Below are 14711 nucleotides of genomic sequence, written 5' to 3'. Positions count from 1 at the left end.
GAGCCTACAGACAGACATATGGAACAACGGAATAGAGAACCCAGAAACAAACCCCTGCCTATAAGGTCAAATTATCTTCTACACTGTTGTAGGTTATGTCTGTATAGGAAAAAACAGCATATACAGCGTTCGGTACTATCTGTGATTTCAGACACCCGCTCCGGGTCTTGAAATGTATCCCCCACAGATAAGGGGGAACCAATGTATACTAGGCAATGGGATCTCTGGCTTCCAGTTCCACAAGCAAGGAGCTTGGAAACTGCCACCCCATCCTAACAAGTAGTAAAAAACAGCTGACTAAAAATCAGTTCTTCTTGGATCCATGAGAGGGGACGACACAGGCCAAACCGTTGCCCACAAAGTTGGAGGGACAAAGAGATGAATTCAGGAACCTTAAATGCATATTACTAAGTGAAAGAAGCCAATCAGAAAAGGCTACATGTGGGGCACCTGGGTGGCTCAGTCGTTAAGCATCTGCCTTCAGCTCAGGTCATGATCCCAGGGTCCTGGGATCGAGCCCCACATCAGGCTCCTTGCTCCACGGGAAGCCTGCTTCTCTCTCTCCTACTCCCCATGCTTGTGTTCCCTCTCTTGCTATGTCTCTCTCCGTCAAATAAATAAAATCTTAAAAAAAAAAAAAAAGGCTACATGCTACATGATCCAAACTATGTATGTGGGAAAAGGCAAAACCATAGAGGCAATAAAAAGATCCGTGGTTGCCAGTGGCTCAAGGAAGGAGGGATGGATGCACAGGAGATTTTTAGGGCCCTATTTTTTTAGGGCATTCTTAAGTACTCTATACGATACTATAATGATGGATACTTATCATTATACATTTGTCAAAACCCACAGAATGTAAAACAGCAAAAGTGAACCCTAACAAACTATTGACTTTTAATTTTTTTTTTAACATTTTATTTTTAAGCAACTCTACACCTAACATGGGGCTCAAACTCATAACCCCGAGACCAGGAGTCACCCGCTCTACCAGCTGAGCCAGCCAGGCGCCCCCTGGACTTTAGTTAATAATAATGATCAACTCTAATAAATGTAGTAGCACACCCTTGTGGGATATCAAAATTAGAGGAAAATGTGGTGGGGGAGAGGAAGAGGGTATATGGAAACTGTGCTTTTAGGTCAATTTCTCAAAAAACTTAAATCTGCTCTAAAAAATACAGTCTATTAGTTTTTCAAAACTAAAATGAGGGTAAGACTGACTTCTGGCATGACAACATGAAGAGTTATGCTGACCTGCTCCCCAGTAAAACTGATGAAAGCCATAAAACACAACTCTCTAAAGTGTCTGGAAATGGTCCTAAAGGTGAACAGCAAATAAGAACATCCACGGAGGGGCGCCTGGGTGGCTCAGTCATTAAGCATCTGCCTTTGGCTCAGGTCATGATCAGGGTCCTGGGATCGAGTCCCGCATCGGGCTTCCTGCTCTGCGGAAAGCCTGCTTCTCCCTCTCCCACTCCCCCTGCTTGTGTTCCTGCTCTCACTCTGTCAAATAAATAAAATCTTAAAAAAGGAAAAAGAACATCCAAGGAAATTCAAAATTTGATAAGAAAGGCATGAGTCTGAGGTATCTGAACCAAGACTGCTCCCTTCCTCCCCTAACCCAGTTCAGCAGCAAGTGGAGACTCCGCTCCCTCTCCAGACTACTGTCATCAAGAAGACAGCACCCAGACAGAGGGCTCTCTTCCCTGGAAGAGCAGGACCTCAGAGTTTTATTTGGCCCCCAGCAGCCTGTTCCTGAAGCTAAGTCTCAGGCGAATGCAGTAAAGAGAGGGGACTCCCTTCTTTTGTCCAGCCCCTAACTCATGGAAGAGAGGCTCTATCTTGGGCAGGATGATCTGAGTGGACTGGGGATCCTGATCACCTTTGTCTCAGCTTGTGATGTGGTAGATCCATGCCAGGAGAAGCTGAGTGTACCTCAGGTTGCTGCCTCCCCTCCCCCGCCAGCCCAGCACTGAGAATGGGGTGTCACTCAGAGAAAAGCTTACCACTGGCCTACCCATCTCCACAGTTCTGGCTTAGAGATTTTTACCTAGTATAGAAACAGGCCAGAAAGCATCAGCTCCTAAACTGCTCCTCAGGAACTGACTTCATTTACATCAGAGGGTGAAGATGTTGAAGCCCCAAGAGGATCTCGAGAACGGCGGAGGTTGTGATAAAAGGCAGCTGGGAGGAGACTCAAGATACAGGCTAAACCATAGGCCAGCTAGTTCACAGGAGAGAACAGGGAAATAACACATGGGAGGAGCTGTCTTGGGGTGAGAAGAAATGTCAAACACTGACTTCAGAAACTATTCCTTCAATGGAGCTAGAATTTAATAGGATTAGTTTACAGAGAGATTTATGGACCCTAACTGCACTCAGGCCACTGGTATACAGTAGCAACAACATGCCTGTTGAACTAAACAACACAGGCCCACAAGACAGAAATAGGCCTTAGGGGAGATAAGCGCCAATCTAGGCATCATGGGACAAGCTGAATTCACTTTCAGTGAGGAACACTGTACTGTGCTCCCGCCTAGGGGCACTTGTAATTTACACCGATGCGTTGTGACCGCCCTCATCCCAGAACAGGTCAGAATAAGATGTAACCCGTAGTATAGCTAGCAGGTCTAAGAAATATTCTACATAGCACTTGGATCCTCCCTGTAGAGAGAGGTGAGCCCCGTTATATAACACACAACGGAGATCAGTCTCAGTACAAGCCAATGAGCTGAGATGGGATAGCTTGTTTTGTTCCCAATTAACTTAGAATCCAGAATAACCGAGTCATGGTCAGTTATAATGATGCCTGCTCAGGATAATATCTGGCATACAGACAAGGGTCAATTCTGTTTGGAAGACAAAGCAAACACCTCTGTAATTCATACTCATCTGTTTTGTAATGAAACTGAAATATACTGTGATCATACTACAATATGGTGTAATACTTGTATTGTTGGTAAGATTCAACTACCTCATGTAAGTAGGTCTATGGTAGTACTGATATTAAAAATCACATTTAGGAGTGCCTGGGTGGCTCAGTCGTTATGCATCTGCCTTTGGCTCAGGTCATGATCCCAGGGTCCTGGGATAGAGCCCCCAATCAGGTTCCCTGCTCAGCGGGAAGCCTGCTTCTCCCTCTCCCACTCCCACTCCCACTCCCCCTGCTTGTGTTCCCTCTCTCACTGTGTCTCTGTCAAATAAATAAATAAAACCTTTAAAAAAATATTTAAAAAAAAGGGTGCCTGAGTGGCTCAGTCATTAAGCGTCTGCCTTCGGCTCAGGTCATGATCCCAGCATCCTGGAATCAAGCCCCGCATCGGACTCCCTGCTCCACGGGAAGCCTGCTTCTCCCTCTCCCACTCCCTCTGCTTGTGTTCCCTCTTTCACTGTTTCTCTGTCAAATAAATAAATAGAATCTTTAAAAAAAATAAAAACATATACAAAAAAATAAAGATCACATTTATTGGGAGATTGAGTTAAAGCCTCCTTTAAGGCATCTAGGGAAAATGGCTGGCCTGAGGAAGAACATATCTAGCTAACCTTCAGCTGATTTCTACACTAAATAGTTCTGCACAAGCTTATCATAAAGTACAAAGAGCAAAAATTCAACATAAAACCTGCTTTGTTTTTAATTCTTCCATACGCCAGATCACTCAATCTTTTCACAAACATAGGGGTTGCTGAATACATGCTGGCCTGAACAAACACAAAAAACACCTTCCCTTCTTTAAACCACTTGTTACAAAAAATGTTTTCAATGAAAGAACTAAACATAGCTGGCAAATATCCTAAACATTTCTGACTATTCATTTACCCCCTACCCTGTTCTGTGTGCCTAAGGGACAGCTGGGGACTCTCTGAGCACACACAGGAGACTTGGCCAAACCAAAGTGACAGCTTTGGCGGAAGAGCCTTCTTTGATCAAAGAGCACTGTGATTAGCCTGACAGCTCCTCACCTGGCATGTTCCGCTACAGGGCATGTTTGCCCTTACTGCCATTTAATGGAGCAAATGCTGAGAGCAGGAGTTTCAGGTGAAGAGTACCACATCCAGGATTGCTTCCTGCGGCCCAGGGACCACTGAGGGATAGCTGAAGCCATGATGGACAATGGCACTTGATGACTCCTAAATCACCCCTCTTTTGGGGGCTCCCTTGTTTTCCTTCTCGTTTACTCTTTCCCTTTCTGTGTTACACTTAATAGGGACCTTGCTTAGCCCAAGAGGTGTCACAAAAATAGTCACAACCACCTGCTGTACAACCTTAGAAGGGACACTTAGCTGTACCCCTCAATGGCAGATGACCCTTTTGACCACAGCTCCAGACCCCTCTGGGGGCACACATCAGATGTGTTACAGAACACATCAATGGTGAAAACTCATTCCAGCACTTCAGGATATGGGGCTAGTGGGAGATATGACATTTCTTCACAGGAGGGTCCAATTGCCCTGGGTTGGCAGGGACGGAGGGAAGCAACAGAGGAGATTCCTGATCTCTACGTCTGGGTCTCAGAAGGTATGGGGAGTTGAGAACACTGAACTCTCTCCAAATTCAAATAAGCTGCATCAATAGGCCCTGAGTTAGTTCAGTTATGCTCACCAGGGATAACCAGCCCCTCAGCAGGACAGTGCTCTCACTCTTCCACTTTTGAATGTATCTCATGCACCACCAGGTCCCTTTCAAGAAGTAAGGCTAGAAGCACAAGAGCCTCCTGGGTCCTCCCGCTCTGTTCTCTGAGCAAGTGGGCAAGAGCCCATGAGGGGTGACAATTCCACTGGCCCACGTGAGCAAGGAGGCAGGGGTAAGCATGTTCACTGCAGTGTTGTGTATAATAGCAGAAAAGAAACACACCTAAGTGCCACCTACACAGACTGAGGGTAGAACTAAGGCCTGGAACTACCTTGGGCCCACTCCCAGCCAGCCCAGGCGCACAGCCACTCATGACATTCACAAAGGGGCAGCAGCAGGTCACTGGATAACCATTCTCTCTCCTGCTGCCACCCTCCCCCGCATCACTCCATATCATCATCCCAAGTATTTACGAGACAACAAACTGTGGACGATGCTAGGTTCTGTACAAATCAAGTTCTACTCTCCCATAAGACATGCAGTTAGGGAAACAAAAGCATTAATCACTTCTGTTCCATAATAGAAAAGCCAAATGTATTTTTGGGAAAGGTCAAAACAGTATTTAACTGAGGTGAATGTAAAGTACTGATAAGAATCCCATGAGCAGACCGGGTCAAGAGAATCAGATTTCACTCTGGAGGGTGAAGGATTAGTATTAGAGGATCTAAATGTAGAGAGGGAACTCCATTACCAGCTGGTGGAGGAAACTGCTAGATGTCTCAGCAAAGTTTAGAAAGGCTCAAAAGACTATTACATTATATAGGAAATGCAAAAACGTAGCTGAAGATCTACCCTAAAAGAGGTTTTAATGACAATGTTCTCCAGGGGCGCCTGGGTGGCTCAGGTCGTGATCCCAGCCCTAGGGCAGGCCCCCTGCTCAGCAGGTCGTCTGCTTGTCCCTCTCCCTCTGTCCCTCCCCCTCACTCGGGCATGCATGCTCTCTCTCAAATAAATTAAATCTTTAAAAAACCCACAAAACCTATAGTCTTGAACTTAAACAGAAATAATAGGGGGGCTCCTGGGTGGCTCAGCTGGTTGGGCATCCAACTCCTGGTTTTGGCTTAGGTGATGATCTCGTGGGTTGTGAGATGGAACCCCATGTCAGGCTCTGGGCTCAGTGTGGAGTCGGCTTCAGATTCTCTCTTCAGCTCGCTCTCTCTCTCAAATAAATAAGACCTTTTAAAAAAACAGAAAAAGCAGGAACTCACAATATTTTCTCTGAAATAGATATACTTCCTAGCTCTGATCACTGACAAGGCTGGAAACAATGGCCAAACTGGTACCAAAGAGCATTCCTAGTACCAAGGCTGTGATTCTGAAACACCATTTCCAACTAAAAGAAACCCAGGTTTCCTGGAGAAAAAGCTGATTCCACGTCTGGGTGCAGGAAATGTGCCTGAAACATCCTGACATACCAATGGAGGAGTTCAGAACATGCCACCCCAAAATAAGCTGCTTTGGCATATTGACTATTTTGAATTAAAGGCACCTGAAAACAGCAAATGTAAGAAAAACACTCCGACCTACCTTCTTTTTCTTAAAAGCAGATGTAATTCCCATATAAGAGAAGTCCTCTCAGTATCAGGAGAGTAACTTTTTTTTTTTTATAATGAGTGGCCCCCCCCCTTTTTTAAGATTTTTATTTATTTGACAGAGAGAGACACAGCAAGAGAGGGAACACAAGCAGGGGGAGTGGGAGAGGGAGAAGCAGTCTTCCCGCTGAGCAGGGAGCCCGACGCAGGACTCGATCCCAGGACCGAGATCATGACCCGAGCCGAAGGCAGACGCCCAACGACTGAACCATCCAGGCGCCCGGAGAGTAACATTCTTATCAAGGATAAAGTTGAGACAGAGAGCTCTATAACAGACTTTGTTAAAAATAATTATGTTCCTTATCTTCCTCACCATACACTTTAGTCACTTTTTCACAACTGCCTCTTCATTCAACCCAATACAAAAGCAAGTAAGTTTCATCATTTCTTTGGCTTTTCATTCCTCATGAAGGCTCCTGTGTCATTTAAAATTTGTGTTACAGGGTGCCTGGGTGGCTCAGTTAAGCATCTGCTTTGGCTCAGGTCATGATCTCAGGGCCCTGGGATGGAGCCCCATGTCCAGCTCCCTGCTCAGCGGGGAGTCTGCTTCCTCTGCCCCTCCCCCCCCACATGCCCACAATCTAATAAGTAAAATTTTTAAAATAAAGTAAAATAAAACTTGTATTACAAAAATGTATATGCCTTTCTCCTAATTTGTCTTATGTCAATTTAATTCTCAGGCCCAGCCAATAGAACCCTAAGAGGGTAGAGGTAGAAATTTTGCTTCCCCTACACCAGTTATCAAGCAAACTCAATGACTGCTAGGACTGTGTCAAAAGGACTCAGGAGCCAAGTTAGAGGCTCTCATTGACCAAAGATGGGATTAATTGGGCTTCAATAAGAACAGTAACTTCAAAGAATTGAAACCCATTGAATAATTAAAATCCATGAGTTGATGATATTTTATTTTCAAGATTTATTTGAGAGAGAAAAAAACGCTCACACACGGGGGGGAAGGGCAGAGAGAGAGAGACAAGCAGACTCCCCGCCGAGTGTGGAGCCTGATACAGGTCCAATTCCACCACCCCGAGATCACCACCCAAGCTGATATCAAGGGTCGGAGGCTCAACCGGACTGCACCACCCAGGCGCCCTGATAATATATTAAAAGAAAACTTGGGCAGCTGGGTGGCTCAGTCAGTTAAGCATCTGCCTTTGGCTCAGATCATGATCCCAGGGTCCTGGGACTGAGTCCCACACATCGGGCTCCATGCTCAGTGGGGAGTCTGGTTCTCCCTCTGCTCCTCCCCCCACTTGTGTGTTCACTTGCTCTCTCTCATACAAAAATAAATAAATATTCTTAAAAAAAAAGAAAAGAAAACTAAGTGGTCACCTTCTGAGGATGAAAGAGAACCAATTCATTCCTTTGAAAACTAGATAAAGGAATCAAAGATTTACCAACCAGTACATAAGGGGGAGTCTGTCCTTATGAAATGATTCCAGCTAATATATGAAAACAAAATTATAATTAGAATATCACTTATCATGCAATCTCCAAAGAAGTAATAGATCTAGCCACTGAGCATCGACAGCTATTCTTTTTTAAAAAGCCAACACCCAGACATTATATGCCTCCCGATAAGTGATAAGACACTATCTATAATCTTGCCAAAGGATTAAATCCTAGCCTGATAAAGTCTCTTGGGTCCAGCTTATAAATTTACAAGAATTACAGAGTGCAGAGGAACATGTCAAACTGTAATGCAAATATAATAAGCAAAATCCAACCTGAAAAACTCTACAAATCAACCTGCCAATGTCCTTCAGCAGATATAAGGAAAATAAAGGGATTGAGGAGAAACATGTAGATTAAGAGATTTAAAAGGCATACTGATTTTTTCAATGTACAAGACTAAAACTAAGGGGACTAAGGCAGGGTACTGGTAAGAATATACTAGGCATAACGGCCCACAAGATGCATAAAAATGTGGAGAAGAAAGGCAATGGGGTCAATGGACTAGAAGTTCCTATCAAGGTTAGAGAAAAGATGTAATAGTAGCCAATCCCCCAAATGTAAACTCCAGGTTCCCTGGGATTTGGGGAAGGAAGATAATTTGGTGAGGTGGTCAGTTTGCATTTAGACACATCTGGGCTGAGTCCTGGATCTGCTTTGTTAGCTTCGTGACCTTGGGCAAATTATTTACCATGAGCCAATTGCCTCATTTATAAGTACAATAATATTTATCTCATACAGTTTTTCAGAAGATTAAGGGAGATAATGGATGGAAAAGGCCAAAGAAGGTGCCTAGGACATTAACTCATAAATGTTCTTTTCTTTCTAGAGGTAAAACTCAGTATTTATTCAGGGCCAAGTTCAGATTTCAAATTAGTAAAGTTTCCTTTACTAAGGGGGCACCTGGGTGGCCCAGTTTGGTAAGCGTTGGACTCAGTTTCAGCTAAGGTGGTGATTTCGGGGTCGGAAGATTGAGCCCCATCCGGCTCCACACTCAGTGCAGAGTTTGCTTAGGATTCTCTCTCCCTCTGCCCGCACCCCCAACCCCTGATCTGTGTGCACGCGCTCTCTCAAGCAAATAAATCTTAAAAAAAAAAAAAAAAAAAAAACTTTACTAACTATACGGAGCTTTTCAATCTTGATATGTTTTTACCTAGTTACATGAACGTAACTAAATGATGTGATAAATGATATGGGCAAATGAATACGACACATGTTAAGTATGACATGTAAATTTGCTGAAAGCCACTCTTACGAATTTTCCTTATACTTATAACCAATCTGCTGACTCAATGAAATATTAAGTGTAACAGTAAAGGGAATTTACTGGGAATTTACAAATACTGAAGATAACAGCTCCTGGCTATCTCAGTTAGTAAAGCATGTGACTCTTGATCTCGGGATCATGAGTTCAAGCCCTGCATGGGGTGTAGAGATTACTTAAATATTTTTTTAAAATACTGAAAATAATGCTCTATTTCTTAGGCTGGACGGTAGATACACTTGTGTTTGTCAGTATTCTGTTTATCAATATTCTTTACACTACTTATGTCCTTATGGTATACAATGTTTCACAATAAATTGTTTAAAGTGAGGGACCCTTGGGTGGCTCAGTCAGTTAAGTGTGTGCCTTTGGCTCAGGTCATGATCCCAGGGTCCTGGGAACGAGCCCCACATCCTGCTCCTTTCTCAGCGGGGAGCCTGCTTCTCCCTCTGCCTGCCACTCCCCCTGCTTGTGCTCACTCACTCTCTCTGATAAATAAAATCTTTAAAAAAAAATCGTTTAAAGTGAAGAACCAGCTTTCAGTCTTGAGTGTTTTCCCCTAAGAACTGAGAAAGGATTCTGGCTGCATCAAAGAACTGGCCAACTTTTAAAAAATAAAAGGCTATACCATTTATATGGTGTATATGTACACCATATATAACCAAAGGTTAATTATACCGTTAATATAATCATTAAAAATAAGCAAACACACATTGTAACATGTATTCCACTGGATATACATGTCTATGCCATGTTTTGTTTATCCACTCATCTACTGATGGGCATTTGGGTTGTTTCTATCATTTGGCTATCAGGAGTCGTCCAAGTTTTTGTTTAAACAACTTTTTTTTTTGTAAGATTTTATTTATTTATTCATGAGACACACAGAGAGAGAGAGAGAGAGGCAGAGGGAGAAGCAGGCTTCCAAGGAGCAGGGAGCCTGATGCGGGACCCGATCCCAGGACTCTGGGATCATGACCTGAGCTGAAGGCAGACGCTTAACCATCTGAGCCACCAAGGTGCCCAACAACTTTTTTTTTTCAATTCTTTTGGGCAAATACCAAGGAACAGAATTACCAAGTCATTCGGTAATTCTATGTTTAACCTACTGAGGGACCACCAAACTTTTTCCACAGCAACTGCACCATTATGGACCTCTAGCAATGTATGAGATTTCTGATTTCTCCACATCCTTTCCAACACTTATTTTCTGAGATTTTTGAACTTTCTTTTCCAAGCTGTCCTATGGGACGTGAAGTGGTATCTCACAGTGGTTTTGATTTGCGCTTCTCTAATGACTGATGATGCTGAGCATCTTTTCATGTGCTTGTTGGCCATTCGTATCTCCTTTGGAGAAATGTCTATTCAAGTCCTTTGCCCATTTTCAAAGTGGGTATTATCTTTTTGTTGCGGAGTTTAAGAGTTCTTTATACATTGTGGATATTAGACCCTTATCAGATATGACTTTCAAATGCTCTCTCCCACTCTATGGGTTGTCCTCCCCATCCCTTGATAGGGTCCTTGATGCACAAACATTTTACATTTTTATTAAATCCAATTCTTCTATTTTTGTCTTTTGTTCCTTGCTTGTGCTTTTTGTTGTCATCTCTAGAATCCAGGGTCAAATCAAGGTCATGATTTGTTTTCTCCTAAAAGTTTTATGGTTTTGTTCTCCCATTTAGGTCTTTAACCCATTTTGAATTAACTTTTGTATATGATCTAAAGGGCCCAACTTCATTTTTTTGCATTTGGATATTCTGTTGTCCCAGAACCATTCATTCAAAAGATTCTTCTTTCCCCAAGGAATGATTTTGGCATTATTATTATTTTTTTAAGATTATTTGAGAGAAAGCGTGCACGAGCAGGGGGAGGGGCAGAGGGAGAGGGACAAGCAGACTCCCTGCTGAGCAGGGAGCCTGATATGGGGCTTGATCCCACAACTCTGAGATCATGACATGAGCTGAAGTCAGATGCTTAACCGACTGAACCACACAGGTGCCCCTTGGCATTCTTGTCAATAACCAATTGCCCATGAATGTGTAGGTTCATTTCTGGACTCTCTATTCCACTGATACATATATGTCTTGTCTTAGGCCAGTAGGCAGTCTTGATTACTGTAGCTTTATAGTAAGTTTTGAAATCAGAAGTATGCATCTTCCAACCTTGTTCTTCTTCAAGATTGTTTTGGCTATTTAGGGTTCCTTGCAATTCCACATGAATTTTGAGATCAGTTTTTCCATTTCTGCAAAAAAATAAGGGCTATTGGGATTCTGACAAGGATTACACTGAATCTACAGATTACTTGGGGGAGTACTGCCATCTTAATATTAAGTGGAAGATGACTTAATCTTAACAGCAAAATTACAAATGCCATTATCAACTTTATTGGAGAAAATACTGTTTTGCAGTTGAGGGCGTACATCTGCATGGAATCTCCCCTTAAACTCACCTAACAAAATTAATAGAACTACATCACACAAAAGGTAGCAGTGGTAGACTGGGAGAAACGCAACATAACCCAGAATGACTTCTGTACACTCTGAAATGTAAAAAAGTCCTTCCATCTGATTTCAACAATTTTAGCAGTGTAGGAAACAGGGTTATACAAGAATAAATAAAAGTTTATGTGACCAAAGAACTGAGGAGACAGACAATTCTCCTTTGTTCAATCTGCTCTCTCCCCAACTCCTGCCAAGATAAATGAGAGGGAGCTGGGCAGGTTTTGGTTTTGTGATTTATAACCAAACCACAGACTTGGGACAAGGGCCTTTCACTTCTTCCATGGAACTGTTTAAAACATTAACTCAGTGAAAGATGCCCAGTTTCCAAAAAGGAAACATTTCAGGAGAGTAAGCAAGTGATAATCACCATATTCAACTTTTGCCTATTTCCCCTGGACCCAAAAATGATCTACTCCTAAGGGCTTTGAAAACAGAGCCTTTACTTGGAGTAACACTCCTTACACTGTGTCTAAAATTTTCCATACACTTCTGCAACCATTTTCTCTTTCTGATAAACTCTGTAAGGTTTATTAAACATAACCTTTTAATATATTAAATGTTCCTTCATGTCCCTGGTTTTAGTGTTTTAGCAGTGCAGTTCTGCCACAAAGGCTGGCAGTTAACATGTGGTATTCCCAATGAAGTAACATGGACGTAATAACATTGTCTCTGGACACGTCGCTCAGCTTCGTCACAGGCTACTTCTGCCCAATTCCAGTGGAACAGTGTGAACCTCAGAGTTTCTGCTGGAGATAAGTCACAATAGGGTCCAGGTCAAGGCAGCTCCCATGGTTCACCCCGGGCCAAAGAGAAAGTTGCCCCAGAACTTTGTTCCTTGAAGAGAGAAACTATATCTAACTCTAAATCCCAATAACCTCTCATCCAGCTTTTGGCATCTCTTTTACACTTAGCCTATAAGATTGGATCAGTAGGTATCAATTAAATATAGTGATCATCAGTATCTAATCTAAAGATCATTAGAATCACCTGCAAAACTTTCAAAAGATACAGGTTGTTAGGGTTGCCCAAGATTTATTCAGCAGATCAAAGAGTGGTATCCAAGCATTTCCAGGTTAACATATTCCACAGGTAATTCAGTTGAGAATCTAAGTCTTCTAAAGAACACTTCCTTCTCTAAAATACACTTCGACTAACTAATTTTCCTTAAGAGAATAATATGGCCAGATTTTTTTTTCTCCCACAGGGGAGGGTTTTCTTCCCCGGGGCCTCTAAGAGATCTGAGTCCTAAACTGGGCTCAGGCCCCACATTTCCAATACAACTAGACAAAAATCAGCACCACCTTTACAGCTGGCCTTCATATCAACCCAGTCATGTGTATTAATCACTTTTTTAAAATTTTGTGTCTTACCATGTTTTGACATCTTAAAAACCTTGCTGGTGGGGAGAGACAGCCCTTCCCAGGGCTAGCTAATTCCTAAAGATGGGGATCAACTTACTTGGGAGCAGCCTCTCACTCCTCTCACAATCAACTCCTTTAATACTCAGAGACCAGACCAATATCTTCTCAGCCCTAAATCATCCCAGGGCCAGGGACCAGGCAACCAGAGACCACTGCTATAGCCCAAAGCCCACCAGAATTATTGAAACTAGCCTAAACTGTTTCCTCTGGCCTGCCTCACCTTTCTCAAAAATGAAGGCTCTGACCTAGGTTTTCCCCGTCTCCTGCTCTGCCTCTTGATCAAAACCTTCCCTGTGGCCCCATGTGGCATGGGGCATACCCTCTTCTAACTGGAAATATAACAAATTCTTCCAATGGCATTGGCCTATGTTGTCACCCAGTCACCTCTATAAATTAAAACCCTGCGGGTACAAATGAGACACTCCACTCCAACCATGCCTCTGTACTGCCACTACTCTTGTGCTGTTCACTGAACTAATCCAATTGGAAACCATATTACAAAGTAATCTAGGTTTCCAAAACCATAAAGAAAAAGCTCTTGGGAGTCCTATTAGCATTTGAAACTCAACACTCGCAACTAAAGGTAGTATGACCCAGCAATTACATTCTTAAGTATACACCCAAGAGAACTAAAAACACACAACTCCTACAACATTGTTCACAGCAGCATTATTCATAATAGCCAAAAAGTCCACCAACGGATAAACAGAATGTGGAGTATCCATACAAGGGAGTATTATTCAGCCACTAAAAGAAAAACCAATTCATGCTACAACATGAACGGACCTTAAAGACATCGTGTTAAGTAAAAGCCAGACCAAAAAAGGCCACAGTGGCATTTATAAAAAGTGAACAGAATAGGCAAATCCACAGGAACAGTCGTTTGCTGGGGCCAGGGTGCTAGGGGAGATGGGAAGGCAGAAGGGGGAGTATCTGCTCCTGGATAGAGGGATTTCTATTTGGATTTGCAAAATGTTCGGGAATGACATGGTGAGGACTGAACAACCAACCTTACAAATGTACGAAAAACCAATGAATTGTACCCTTTAAAGAGGTGAATCCTACGGTGTTACGTCTTGAAAACAAACCCAGCTAAAAGTATTCTCGTCCTTCCAAAGCTGCTCCTTCTCCTGTGTTTAAATGGAACCACACTCCACTCCAGACGCTCAAGCCAGAAAGCTACAAATCTTAACTCGAACACCTAAGTACTTCTCCATCCTTTCCGCTCCAACCTCCACTCCAGGCCACGCTCACTTCTCCTGTGGATCACAGCCTTCTCCCAATGGCTCCCCCGGCCTCCAGTCTTGCCTCTCCAGATCCTTCCTCAGGTGCGCTGGGGCTCCAAGCACTACCTGCAGCTAGAAGGTCCTCAAACTGGAGCCCGCGGCGAACCCCGCCGGCGGCACTTGACCGCGCGCACCAGCCAGCCCCGAGGGCGGGCGGCCGCTCCCTCACGCGGCCACCGCCACCCGACCTCCCGGCCTCCGTACGCTCGCTACCACCTCGGCCGGGGGGTTCTCCGGCCCCGACCAGTTGCGCTCGGCGCGTCTCCAAGACGCTCCCTCGGGCAGGTGCGCCCCGAGGGGCCGTCCCTGCCTCCGCAAACATTTCCTGTGGGAACCGTGGTGGACCCAAACTTCGACTACATACTGCGGCGTTGCCCTTAACTTACCCTGCCTGTTCCTCAACTTAGCAGACTTCGCGGGACGCCGCGCACACTTAAGCCACTCGGGCCTCGAGCGCCGCACTCAGCCGAGCCACGCCCGCCTCGAGCCGTCCGGAAACGCTCCCAGCCGCGCGCCTGGACCGCGTAGGACGACGGGAAGCGGGCGTCTCGGGCCGCTCCGCGCCTGC

General features: G+C 44.0%; 1 protein-coding gene across 13 annotated transcripts in view; it reads right to left on the bottom strand.

Annotated features, from left to right (window-relative positions):
• DNASE1 (deoxyribonuclease 1) overlaps positions 1-14661 on the bottom strand; it is a 49347-nt gene extending 34686 nt beyond the window's left edge. For 7 of the 13 annotated variants that reach the window (XM_027614159.2, XM_027614173.2, XM_027614172.2 and 4 more), the window contains exon 1: positions 14530-14661. The gene's annotated coding sequence lies outside the window, so the exon portion shown is untranslated. Of the gene's footprint in view, positions 1-3957; positions 5566-5601; positions 5683-14529 lie in introns of those variants that run through there. The other 6 variants (XM_027614163.2, XM_035722556.1, XM_027614165.2 and 3 more) reach the window with 5 other exon arrangements.
• Between the last annotated feature and the right edge of the window lie 50 nt (positions 14662-14711).

The sequence above is a fragment of the Zalophus californianus genome, chromosome 10, assembly GCF_009762305.2.
Source record: "Zalophus californianus isolate mZalCal1 chromosome 10, mZalCal1.pri.v2, whole genome shotgun sequence".
In the NCBI taxonomy this organism is placed as follows: Eukaryota; Metazoa; Chordata; class Mammalia; order Carnivora; family Otariidae; genus Zalophus; species Zalophus californianus.
Note: the sequence above shows the minus strand (reverse complement) of the source record. Positions and strands in the feature narration are given on the sequence as shown.